This window comes from Schistocerca serialis, chromosome 4 (genome assembly GCF_023864345.2).
Source record: "Schistocerca serialis cubense isolate TAMUIC-IGC-003099 chromosome 4, iqSchSeri2.2, whole genome shotgun sequence".
In the NCBI taxonomy this organism is placed as follows: Eukaryota; Metazoa; Arthropoda; class Insecta; order Orthoptera; family Acrididae; genus Schistocerca; species Schistocerca serialis.
Genome location: NC_064641.1, coordinates 170,001,152 through 170,013,887, shown reverse-complemented (window position 1 = coordinate 170,013,887; position 12,736 = coordinate 170,001,152). Strand labels below are relative to the sequence as shown.

Here is a 12,736-nt window from a genome sequence, read left to right as displayed (position 1 = left end):
TACAGATTAGTAAAATAGGTGTAAATAAAATCGGAAAGGTCACGTTGAGAGGTGAACATGCGGCCGTCAGCGGTTGTGAGGGAGGGAAGGTACACACGTTTCCGGCACGCCCGTAAACGGACTAGATGGTGTAGTGACGTCAATTCATCTTGTAAAAGGGAACGCAGTTGAGACCTTATCCGCAGTTCCTCCATTTGAATGCGTTTGAGCTGCAGCAATTCGGCTTTGATGCGCTGTATATCAGTAACCCGTAGGGGAGCATGCGTCACACTATCGTACGTTGATGTAACACTGAGTAGTAAAATTCTTGCGTTCGCCGATCGTCAGCCACCTTCACAGCTCCAAAACTCGTGAGAGACCTACGGATTTGTGGTTTAACATGCAGTGTCCACCATGCCACAATAGACGAATACGGCCCACAGTACGACAACAACGAACCCATACGTCCTCCAGAACGAACCAAGAGAGGTATCTTGCGAATAGGCTGTATTGAGCATCCAGGGAGGACGAAACAATTTTACAGGTTGCAGGTCGTAATTAAACGTGACGGCTACGGCGCAGTGATCGGTAAAACAGGCTGGTATCGCATCAACATCCAGAAGTTGTCCACATAAGGAATCGGAAAGGTAAAAGCGATCGAGGCGACTGCTCAACGTGGGAGTAAAGTATGTATGTCGCACAAGTGTAGGATAGCGAGAAACCCACACGTCATGCACGTGCAAGGAGTGCACGAGGTTGTCCAGGTTGTCGAGTTCTTTACTGAAATTAAAATTAGGAGACTGATCCACCAGACGTAGAACACAATTGAAGTTCCCACCTAAGATAATCTTTGTCAGGGATTTACGAAGCAGGTAAATGATATCTTCTTTATAGAAACACGAATGTGCGGTAGTACGACCTGTGCCAGAAGGAGTAAACTGAGATCACAAAACTTGCACCCGATCCCCCTTCCACTGTTGAGTACTTTTAAATCCATCAACGGAGTGCTTCCCTATAAAACAAGGCAGTGCCCGTAGAAAGTTCGGAAGCTACATTAAAAAAGGTTGAGAACCCAGTTTGATTACAATGTGAGCGTGTGGGTACTATTCTGTGGTTCTGCGCAACGGATTAATCTGAGATGTACCCTTTACCCTGTGGCTCCTGCAAGATGCAGTTTCCACCCCGACACTTCTACGGAAGTCAGACAGACGCTCCTAACGTTCTAAAGAGAAATGCCTGAAAAACTTTCAGCAATAAATATCTTCTGGAGTCGTCCGCTGTAAGGAAATGACACAAAAATTCACAAAATTTCTTACGTAACTAGTTGGATACTTGGGTACTGGGTTAGTGCTAGTTAGTGTAAGAAAAACATAAAACTAAGGAAAATTATTATTTATTTTGCAAAAATTCTGAGAAATCACAATGGCACTTTTAGTTATAAACTGAACAAGTTATTTCCAGGTTCTTTTCGGAATGTGAAGTTACCTCTTAAGGATAGGATTCGCTAATGAAATTTCTATACAAACTTTAAGATTGTTATTGACTTGGCAGAATGGCTGAGAGCCGCGGCTACTCAACTTGAATAATTATCCATTAGAATGTTATTAGGTACAGTCGAGGCTGTTGTGTGTGAAATGCAGTGAAGTGTACTGTTGTGGAGGAAATATGGGGCTCGCAAGAGCTGTAGCGCACAATACCATAAGCTGCGATGACTGCTGGCTGCGCCGCTCGCTGCTGACAAATAAGATAACTCTATTTCTGTCTGGATTGACCTTTGACAATCAAACTCTTCCTATGCCTTGATGAAGTCAAGGGCTCCTATTCGCCCCTAGTCTAACTATTGGCATGGAACACCAGTCAGATAACCAGTCCACCGTGATGCCACTCAAAAATTCCCTTGCAGGTGTTTAACTATAACTCTGTCCTTTCACACCGTACAATAAGTGTGGTGGCCAACACAGTGAACAATGCTTAATCGCAAGGACTCAGTATAGTGTCGCAGTCCGATTCGCTCTCGACAGAGGTGCTCTCTCAGTGAAGTACTGAGGAGAGACTTGTTCCTCACTCTTTGAGTAGACGTACAAGCGCGCACACTCTCGTTATGTGTTCTCGCTCCAAGAGCGACAACGGAACGGCCTCTCTCCATGGCAGATGTCAAAGGGTATATCTTTCGGTCTCTTCCATTACTCCTTCAGCTCAAGGCGTCAGGAATATCGTCTGCCAATCAGCATTCCTCTTCTAAAACGGGAGAATGACGTTTCGTTTAAGGCAACCAATCTGGAAATCTGTAGCATCGGCGTTTGGCGTTTGCTGTCTCCCTGTGAAAACCTCTGAAACTGTGTGCTCTGTTTGTAAAGAATGCGTAGGTTGGGTGCTCCCACAAAATGTAGCGGAATTTGCTTTTAAGCCGAACACGGGGTTGTTCTTCATTTTCACTTGGGGAAACGCTGTCCACTCCACGGGCGGCAGAGGTTGACTCGTCCTCTGAAGGGCCCGGCCTCCCGGTGTGTGGTCTGCCTCTCTCGAACTAAAAGCTCCTGTGACCGTCGTGTCTGGAATGTACACTCCTGGAAATGGAAAAAAGAACACATTGACACCGGTGTGTCAGACCCACCATACTTGCTCCGGACACTGCGAGAGGGCCGTACAAGCAATGATCACACGCACGGCACAGCGGACACACCAGGAACCGCGGTGTTGGCCGTCGAATGGCGCTAGCTGCGCAGCATTTGTGCACCGCCGCCGTCAGTGTCAGCCAGTTTGCCGTGGCATACGGAGCTCCATCGCAGTCTTTAACACTGGTAGCATGCCGCGACAGCGTGGACGTGAACCGTATGTGCAGTTGACGGACTTTGAGCGAGGGCGTATAGTGGGCATGCGGGAGGCCGGGTGGACGTACCGCCGAATTGCTCAACACGTGGGGCGTGAGGTCTTCACAGTACATCGATGTTGTCGCCAGTGGTCGGCGGAAGGTACACGTGCCCGTCGACCTGGGACCGGACCGCAGCGACGCACGGATGCACGCCAAGACCGTAGGATCCTACGCAGTGCCGTAGGGGACCGCACCGCCACTTCCCAGCAAATTAGGGACACTGTTGCTCCTGGGGTATCGGCGAGGACCATTCGCAACCGTCTCCATGAAGCTGGGCTACGGTCCCGCACACCGTTAGGCCGTCTTCCGCTCACGCCCCAACATCGTGCAGCCCGCCTCCAGTGGTGTCGCGACAGGCGTGAATGGAGGGACGAATGGAGACGTGTCGTCTTCAGCGATGAGAGTCGCTTCTGCCTTGGTGCCAATGATGGTCGTATGCGTGTTTGGCGCCGTGCAGGTGAGCGCCACAATCAGGACTGCATACGATCGAGGCACACAGGACCAACACCCGGCATCATGGTGTGGGGAGCGATCTCCTACACTGGCCGTACACCACTGGTGATCGTCGAGGGGACACTGAATAGTGCACGGTACATCCAAACCGTCATCGAACCCATCGTTCTACCATTCCTAGACCGGCAAGGGAACTTGCTGTTCCAACAGGACAATGCACGTCCGCATGTATCCCGTGCCACCCAACGTGCTCTAGAAGGTGTAAGTCAACTACCCTGGCGAGCAAGATCTCCTGATCTGTCCCCCATTGAGCATGTTTGGGACTGGATGAAGCGTCGTCTCACGCGGTCTGCACGTCCAGCACGAACGCTGGTCCAACAGAGGCGCCAGGTGGAAATGGCATGGCAAGGACTACATCCAGCATCTCTACGATCGTCTCCATGGGAGAATAGCAGCCTGCACTGCTGCGAAAGGTGGATATACACTGTACTAGTGCCGACATTGTGCATGCTCTGTTGCCTGTGTCTATGTGCCTGTGGTTCTGTCAGTGTGATCATGTGATGTATCTGACCCCAGGAATGTGTCAATAAAGTATCCCCTTCCTGGGACAATGAATTCACGGTGTTCTTATTTCAATTTCCAGGAGTGTATGTGTGTACGCCAGCCTCGAGTATTTTAACCACAGTGCGTTTACCTGTTATTTACATATCGTTTACATGAATTCATACAAAATTGACTTTATCTTATCGAGTTTGGATTCGAATGAAGCGTCTTGTTGTGTGGAATATGATTGTGAGGGCGGAACATGTAAGCAATGAAGGTCAGGAGTCCATGACGTCTTATAAAAATAATAACATGTTCCTTCTTGGCCACTGTACGTAATGTGAACCCTATAATCAAATACCTGTAGATGTGAAGGAATATGTTTTTTGACCACCATTCCCACCGATCGAATACCACTATAGACATGTAAGGGGTGCTGAGCAGACCAGCGTTCCTTTATAATATGACGTATTTCCCCATAAGGAAGCTAAATGAGCCTCAGCAAACAGTCGTCTACCTCGGGCGGAAGGTTAAACATCCGGAAGATTCGTATATATCACTTTGCATTTGCCAACAGAACCGTATTAGTGGACCCATCACTGTGCGTGAAGGGTACCTGAGAACCGTGACGAGAAAGTATCCTATCAAGCTGGTGCGGGTCAAGAAAACAAAAAACACATATAATTCCTTGTCAAAATATGCAGTATGCACCTGATCAGTAGTGACTTTAATTGGATCGACAAATCAATCATGTATCTCCAAAGAAACGGGCTAGACGTGACGCGTGGATTTGTTGAAGGTGAAACTGACAGTACCTGTACGAGGAATTTTCGTGGGAACCATGTTGGATATCACGGCGCGAGACGACGCCGCGACAGGAAGGGCCGCACCAACACCAAACACTAGCCGACAACCAGCGATGCGACGCTCACGGAGACCAACACGACACTAAATGGACATGAGGAAAACACGCAGCGCTACGGTAGCGGCGGAACTAATAGCACAACCTAGTCGCCTGACGCGCGAAGCGGGAATGAACTGAGCTGCTTATCCTTACAGCTGCTTCCACCAGTACGTCGTCTCCTACCTTCCAGACTTCAAAAAAGCTCTCCTTAGAACCTTGCAAGACTAACCCTCCTGGATGGCTTAGCCGCAGCTTGGGCGCTGCCTCCAGAATGAAATTTTCACTCTGTAGCGGAGTGTGCTTACCCGGGATCGGCAAAGGCCTCGAGTTCGAGTCTCAGTCTGACACACAGTTTTAATCTTCCTGGAAGTTTACTTGGACACTTTATTGTACAATTTTATTCTGTTGTGGAAAATGCTGTCTTGTTTTTTGTTAGTCTGGTTGTTGTTCCATGATCATGAAATCTGTTTATGAGATAACTGTCGATGCCCTCTTGACGTGCATGATAGATCGGTAGATGTACTTACATCGTGTAATTAGTCCTGAGATGTTTAAACCCATATTTACAGGATGATAAAAAAAAATGGCTCTGAGCACTATGGGACTTAACATCTGTGGTCATCAGTCCCCTAGAACTTAGAACTACTTAAACCTAACTAACCTAAGGACATCACACACATCCATACCCGAGGCAGGATTCGAACCTGCGACCGTAGCAGTCACGCGGTTCCGGACTGAGCGCCAGAACCGCTAGACCACCGCGGCCGGCTACAGGATGATCAGTTACTATTTTTAGTTACTATTCTAATGGCCCTGTCCTGTAGTGGGACCTCAAGAAAAGATTCTATACTAAAAAACTGATTGCACACAAGAATAGTATGTAATTACAAGTCATTGTCTAAGACACGTGATGACAGGACATGTTTATGACATTTTATTTGCTACAGTATTTATGTTTTCGTTCCCCTTCAGGTGACAGACAAAATTAATTTCTAAAAAAATTGTGTTTGTTAACAGTCTTCATTGAGTTGACAAAAGTCGTGGGATAGCGATATGCACATATACAGATGGTGGCGTAGATAAGGTATAAGAGAGTAGTGCATTGACTGAGCCGCCATTTGCGCTCAGGTGATTCACGTGAAAAGGTTTCCGACGCGATTACGGTCGCACGATTGGAATTAATAGACGCTGAATGTGGAATGGTTGTTGGAGCTAGACGCATAGGACATTATATCCCAGAAATCGTTAGGGAATTCAATGTTCCCAGATCCACGGCATCAAGCTATAACCACAAGCTTAGAGCGATTACGCTCTAAGCTCGTGGTTATAGCTTGATACCAGTGCCTACCAATTTTAATTGTATATTACAGCACTGAGGATGGTCACCAAGTGACCGAAAATCGATTTTGCTGACAATAAAATAACAAAATACGGTCAATGCTGGTATCCCTTCCAATTCTATCCACTATTTGGTCGTGGTGCACACAACACGCTATGGAGTCGCCAATCAATAGGTTTAAATAGTTTAGGGGACTGATGACCTCAGATGTTAAGTCCCATACTGGTCAGAGCCATTTGAACCATTTTTTGAATAGCAAATTTCAGGCATTACCTCTCACCACGGACAATGCAGTTGCTGACGGCCTTCACTTAACGACTGAGAGCTGCGGCTTTTGCTTGGAGTTGTCGGTGTTAGTAGACAAATAACATAGGGTGAAATAACGGCAGAAATCAATATGGGACGTACGATGAACGTATCCGTCAGAACAACACGGCTAAATTTGGCGTTAATGGCCTCTGGTGACAAGACGACAGAAGCGAGTGCCTTTGCTTACTGCACGAAATCGTCTGCAGCGCCTCTCCTGGGCTCATGACCATATCCCTCGGACCCTAGAGGACTGGAAAACCGTGGTATGGTCAGATTGAAACGTCCTCTTTGAACAATTATACACGACTGTCCTTAAACTGATACACAATATTTTTTTAGCGCAACGCAATCTGACTTTCAAAAATCCCTACAAAAAAAATGGCCCTGACTAACATTAACCTATGCGTTTCACAAATCGCTTACCTCATAAAAATCTTGGTTACACGAACTACTGCAATACAGTAAGCGCCACTACTGCCAGCTAAATAAAAGAATCAAACTATGGAAGGCACTAACTACTGATAGGGATAGTTAGCAAATGAAAGATATTAATAGAGAACAAACAATGTATTTACCTTGATATCATCATATATAAATATAGCAGTTCATGACAAATTACAAATCTCCGCCATCTCTCTCCCCACATCCACCACTGCTGGCGGCTCACCTCCAACTGCGCAACGCTACGCGCTGTTCACATCCAGCTGCCGCTGCCCAACACTACAATGGCGAGTATTACAACAATGCAAAGCAGCCACAGACTGCACACAGCACAGCCAGTGATTTTCATACAGAGGTGGCGTTACCAATAAAAAAACCTAAACAGCCTACTTACATAGAGAAAACATAAACAGCCTACTTACAACTGGAAAATTCAGATTGTTCGAAACGTTTCATCATTATGATGCTATGTTTTACTCGGTCTTGTGTGGCTTGAGACCAATATGCTGAGAGGAAGGCATGGTAAAACTCTCCTTCACTGTGGCAATCGTGAATGACCGACCGCATTCTTACAGCTGGTTCATTCTCTAAGTAGCCACACATAAATTCTAATCTGTGCTCTAATGACCAGTTGGGAGGAAAACAATGAGAGAATTGATGGAGCCACGCTTGTGGATGAATGTCGTTGCCAGAATTCTTAAACGTTTTGAATTTACGTGTAGTAATGAACAGCTTATAGTCAAAATCATCGTGTCGGCGAGTCGCATGTCGGTCATTGTTACGTCGTGTCGGCGGTTCAATCACAAAATTCGGTGCACATTGCCAATTTCTTTCATAATTTCCGAAGTGTCCTGTGTTATTATTTTGTGGTTGTTCCGTATTTCTAAGTCCCTCTGCCTGTATTGGAGCGCGAGTGGCCTCTGAAATACGTAATTCTTGTATTACCTGAGTCAGCTGATCTTGTACTTCCCGGATTTCTCTTTGGTGTTGCGTATTAATTTGATTCTCATTTTGTTTGAATTTCCTAATTTGTTCACACTCTTCTGTGTCATTAAAGACTACCGGTTTTGTGTCGTTCAGATTATCATCTACCTTCGTAGGTAAGTTAGTGAACTGATCCGAAAGTTCGGCTACTTTCTCCGATAGTGAACACATTTCCTCAATGTGTTTCTCTGAACCAAGTTTCAGAGTGTCCATTTGTGTTGAAATCGAATCTACTGTGTCCTTTAAGTTTTCCTGAGTTTTTGCAAGTTGTGTAACCGAATCGGTAGATGCAACTGAGTCAAATTTAGCTTGCAAGGTCTCATGATTTTCATGAACAATAGTTTGCAGTTCTTTTATGGCTGCTTCGTGATTCTGTAATGCATTTTCATGCCGCGAAAAAATAGGTTGAAAATGCTCACAAATTTGTGTTTTTACGTCATTACAGACTTTTTGACATTTCGATTCAATGTTATGTAACTCAGTAGTTAAATCTTCACGTGTTTGTTCAAGAGTTTGTTCCAATGAGTCTAACTTTTGAAGCTTTTGCTGTGTTTGTCTCTGATTTTGTTCCATTGTGTCTAACTGTTGCTGTGTTTGTCTCTGATTTTGTTCCATTGTGTCTAACTTTTTAAGATTTTGTTCCACTGTGTCTAACTTTTGAAGATTTTGTTCCATTGTGTCTAACTTTTGAAGATTTTGTCCCATTTGTCTCTGATTTTGTTCCATTTGTTGCATTAATTGCAATAATAATGTATTAGTGTCTGTTTCTCTATGCTTTTTGGCAGTGCATTTTCACCGGCAACATTCACATTTTGACAAGCAGAAAATGTGTCTTGACTCATTTGAGAAAACGGTGAGGACGCAAAACCTGAATCTACAGTATTTGCAAAATTGTGTCCTGTCATTTCGGATTCCTGAGGCGAGCTGTTGCCGAGCGATCGATCGATAATGCTTCCCTGTTCACTACCTGTTTCACTGTCTACGGCATTGTTTGCAGCCCGCTCCATTTCCCTATGCACAGTTACCACATTACTACTTTGAACGTCTGTTAATTCATTACACAGTGGTGCTGGCAAGCTACGCTCGTCGTCACTATTATTTCTCAGTTTACTTTGGAGCCTAGTGTTACGTTTTTCACACGCCATTATTGTCACAATATTTCACACGATAACACAGAAAAGCACAATTTGAAGAGCAAAAATAAGAGAACACATTAACATAGCACTGAAAATAATATCTAGTTAATTGCAAGCGCAGCTGCGAAATACTTGGTGCAAATCTAAATGCATGCCACAACTGTGTAAAACAATGAAGAACTACAACTACAAAGGAAATTCTCTCTACAATTACGCGCTAGCAATAAACAATAGCTACACTAACTACACAAACTACAAGAAAAAAATCAGAAGATTCCAGTGAGGTATCCTAGGCTAAGGGTCGACATATGAAACGTCCCCTTAGAACAATTATACACGACTGTCCTTAAACTGATACACAATATTTTTTTAGCGCAACGCAATCTAACTTTCAAAAATCCCTACAAAAAAAATGGCCCTGACTAACATTAACCTATGCGTTTCACAAATCGCTTACCTCACAAAAATCTTGGTTACTCGAACTACTGCAATACAGTAAGCGCCACTACTGCCAGCTAAATAAAAGATTCAAACTATGGAAGGCACTAACTACTGATAGGGATAGTTAACAAATGAAAGATATTAATAGAGAACAAACAATGTATTTACCTTAATATCATATATATATATATATATATATATATATATATATATATATATATATATATATATATAGCAGTTCATGACAAATTTCAAAACTCCGCCATCTCTCTCCCCACATCCACCACTGCTGGCGGCTCACCTCTAACTGTGCAACGCTACGCGCTGTTCACAGCCAGCTGCCTAACACTACAATGGCGAGTATTAAAACAATGCAAAGCAGCCACAACAGCACAGCCAGTGATTTTTATACAGAGGTGGCGTTACCAATAAAAAAACCTAAACAGCCTACTTACAAGATGAGTGCCGATTTCAGTGATAAGAGCTAATGGTAGTGTCCGATTGTGGCACAGATCCCACGCAGTTATTGAGCCTAGTTGTCAACAAGGCACTGTGCAAGCTGGTGGTGGCTCCATAATGGTGTGGGCTGTGTTTGCATGGAACTGAACTAATCACTGACTGGAAATGGTCATGTCCGGCTACTTGGACACCATTTGCTTGCCAATCATAGACATCATGATTTCATACAACAATGGAATTTTTTGGATGATAACGCGCTGTGTCACCAGACCACAGCTGTCCGCCGTTAGTTCGAAGAACATTCTGGTTGATTCGGCCGAATCAGCTGGCCACCCAGATTGCGCGACGTGAATCTCATCGATCATTTATGGGACATGATCGAGAGGTCAGTTCGTGAACTAAATCCTGCAGCGGCTGAACTTTCGCAATTATGGAAGACTATAGGGGCAGCATGGTTCAATATTTCTGCAGGGGACTTCCAACGACGTGTTGAGTCCATGCGACGTCGAGTTGCTGCATCAGCTGTTAGTTCTATAGAAATATATTCTATCATTGAGCACCAAGGTGTTGGTTTATTTTTGTTCAGTGTATGTCTCTTACACTACAACCGACTATACCAGATTCCTTAGGGTCGTAAAAAGACCGACCATGGTTCAAAATGGTTCAAATGGCTCTGAGCACTATGCGACTTAACTTCTGAGCTCATCAGTCGCCTAGAAGTTAGAGATACTTAAACATAACTAACGTAAGGACATCACACACATCCATGCCCCAGGCAGGATTCGAACCTGCGACCGTAGCATCCGCTCGGTTCCAGACTGTAGCGCCTAGAACCGCACGGCCACTCCGGCCAGACCGACAATGATGGCAGCACTTCTGGGTACTGCGAAGGCGGGTATATAAAAAAATTACTGCCAGTTGTGTACAGGACAAGCGAAATGCATTATAAACAACTGTACATGAAATTTCAACGACATACCTGCCTTTCACAGCAAAAAAATCTGCTGGGGCGTCTCACTGTCTTTCCACTGAACATTATAGTGATTATGACAGCGTCCAGATATGGACCACAGCCTCACCTTTTTAGGATGATGAAGCGGGACGAAGGGCTCCGTCTAGGGAGTTTATGGACCGCCACCACTCCACGTCATGAGCCTGCTCTGTGTACCATTATTCTTCCGTCACAGAGAACTTACTGACTAATAATCTTTATTGCTCAAGTTTTTACCTATATCTAACGCTCTTGTACCAGCTACGTCATCTGTGAGGCATATACAGCGAATTTTCCAATATAACTGGTGGCCATTACAATCGCAACACAGAGTATAGCACAAACGGAATTTGCGTATAATACAGTATGAAGAATAAATTAGGAAATTTGTTGGCGATTTGGGTGCATACAGTACCTTAAATTTAGTACACAGAGCTGACACCTATAGCAGAAACAATGGCTCCAACCAGGCTGATCACTGAGTCAAACTGACAAGTGAGAATGAGTGACCAACAGGGGCCCGTTATTCGTTTTGTCTTCTAATCTATACCAGTGTTCATCAACTATAGTGAAAGGTGAGTGATGATATGCCAGGATTTCAGCAACCAATGAGCAGACGTTTTGTGTGTCGAAATCTAGAAAGCGTGTTGTGTATCTCTTCATATAAAATGCTAAGGAGAGGTGGGCTAGGGAGTGGTGTGACAACTATCGTTGTAGGATAGGTGAACAGGATCAGAAATCATTAGCAGACAAGGTAACACAGTGAACAGAAGATTTGCTTAATATGTTTCCAGATTGAGAATTCTCTCTGCAGCGGAGTGTGCGCTGATGTGAAACTTCCCGGCAGATTAAAACTGTGTGCCGGACCGAGACTCGAACTCGAGACCTTTGCCTTTCGCTGGCAAGTGCTCTACCAACTGAGCTACCCAAGCACGACTCACGCCCCGTCCTCACAGCTTTACTTCTGCCAGTACCTCGTCTCCTACCTTCCCGAGTTCGGGTCTCGGTCCGGCACACAGTTTTAATCTGCCAGGAAGTTTCATATCAGCGCACACTCTGCTGCAGAGTGAAATTCTCATTCTGGGAACATCCCCCAGGCTGTGGCTAAGCCATGTCTCCGCAATATCCGTTCTTTCAGGAGTGCTAGTTCTGTAAGGTTCGCAGGAGAGCTTGTGTAAAGTTTGGAAGGTAGGAGACGAGGTACTGGCAGAAGTAAAGCTGTGAGGACTGGGCGTGAGTCGTGCTTGGGTAGCTCAGTTGGTAGAGCACTTGCCCGCAAAAGGCAAAGGTCCCGAGTTCGAGTCTCGGTCCGGCACACAGTTTTAATCTGCCAGGAAGTTTCATATCAGCGCACACTCAGCTGCAGAGCGAAATTCTCATTCTGGAAACATCCCCCAGGCTGTGGCTAAGCCATGTCTCCGCAATATCCTTTCTTTCAGGAGTGCTAGTTCTGTAAGGTTCGCAGGAGAGCTGTAAAGTTTGAAAGGTAGGAGACGAGGTATTTGCTTAAGATGTTTTTCTCGAAGGAAACAAAGATCCATTACAAATAATGCTGCTAGAAATAGAGTTCACCTTGTACATCAGAAGCAATGATGAGGCTCTCTGAACTAAAAGACGATAATGGCGGAGCCACGGCTGGGTGGCGTCTGCGTAGCATAATGTAGCGAAGAGACTACAAGTGCGAGTGGGCTGAGGGGTCCCCGCCAGCCATCCTAAGTTATGGCGGCAGAAGTCGCTCGTAATACGAAGCTGCCAGAGGCGTGGCTCAGCAGGTGAGTCTGCTGGGTGCCACATGACCGCTATCGATCTCTGATTGGAACTTTTAATTCCATTGCCAACTTGAAGATGTCTATGGGGTGGTATCGATATGTGATACCATAGAATG

The 12,736-nt window shown here is 45.1% G+C and overlaps 1 non-coding gene across 1 annotated transcript; it reads left to right on the top strand.

The window, feature by feature from the left end:
- The first annotated feature begins 12,092 nt into the window (after positions 1 to 12,092).
- Trnal-caa (transfer RNA leucine (anticodon CAA)) lies at positions 12,093 to 12,167 on the top strand. The gene has a single exon. It is a non-coding gene; the product is annotated as a tRNA-Leu (tRNA).
- Positions 12,168 to 12,736: the final 569 nt, after the last annotated feature.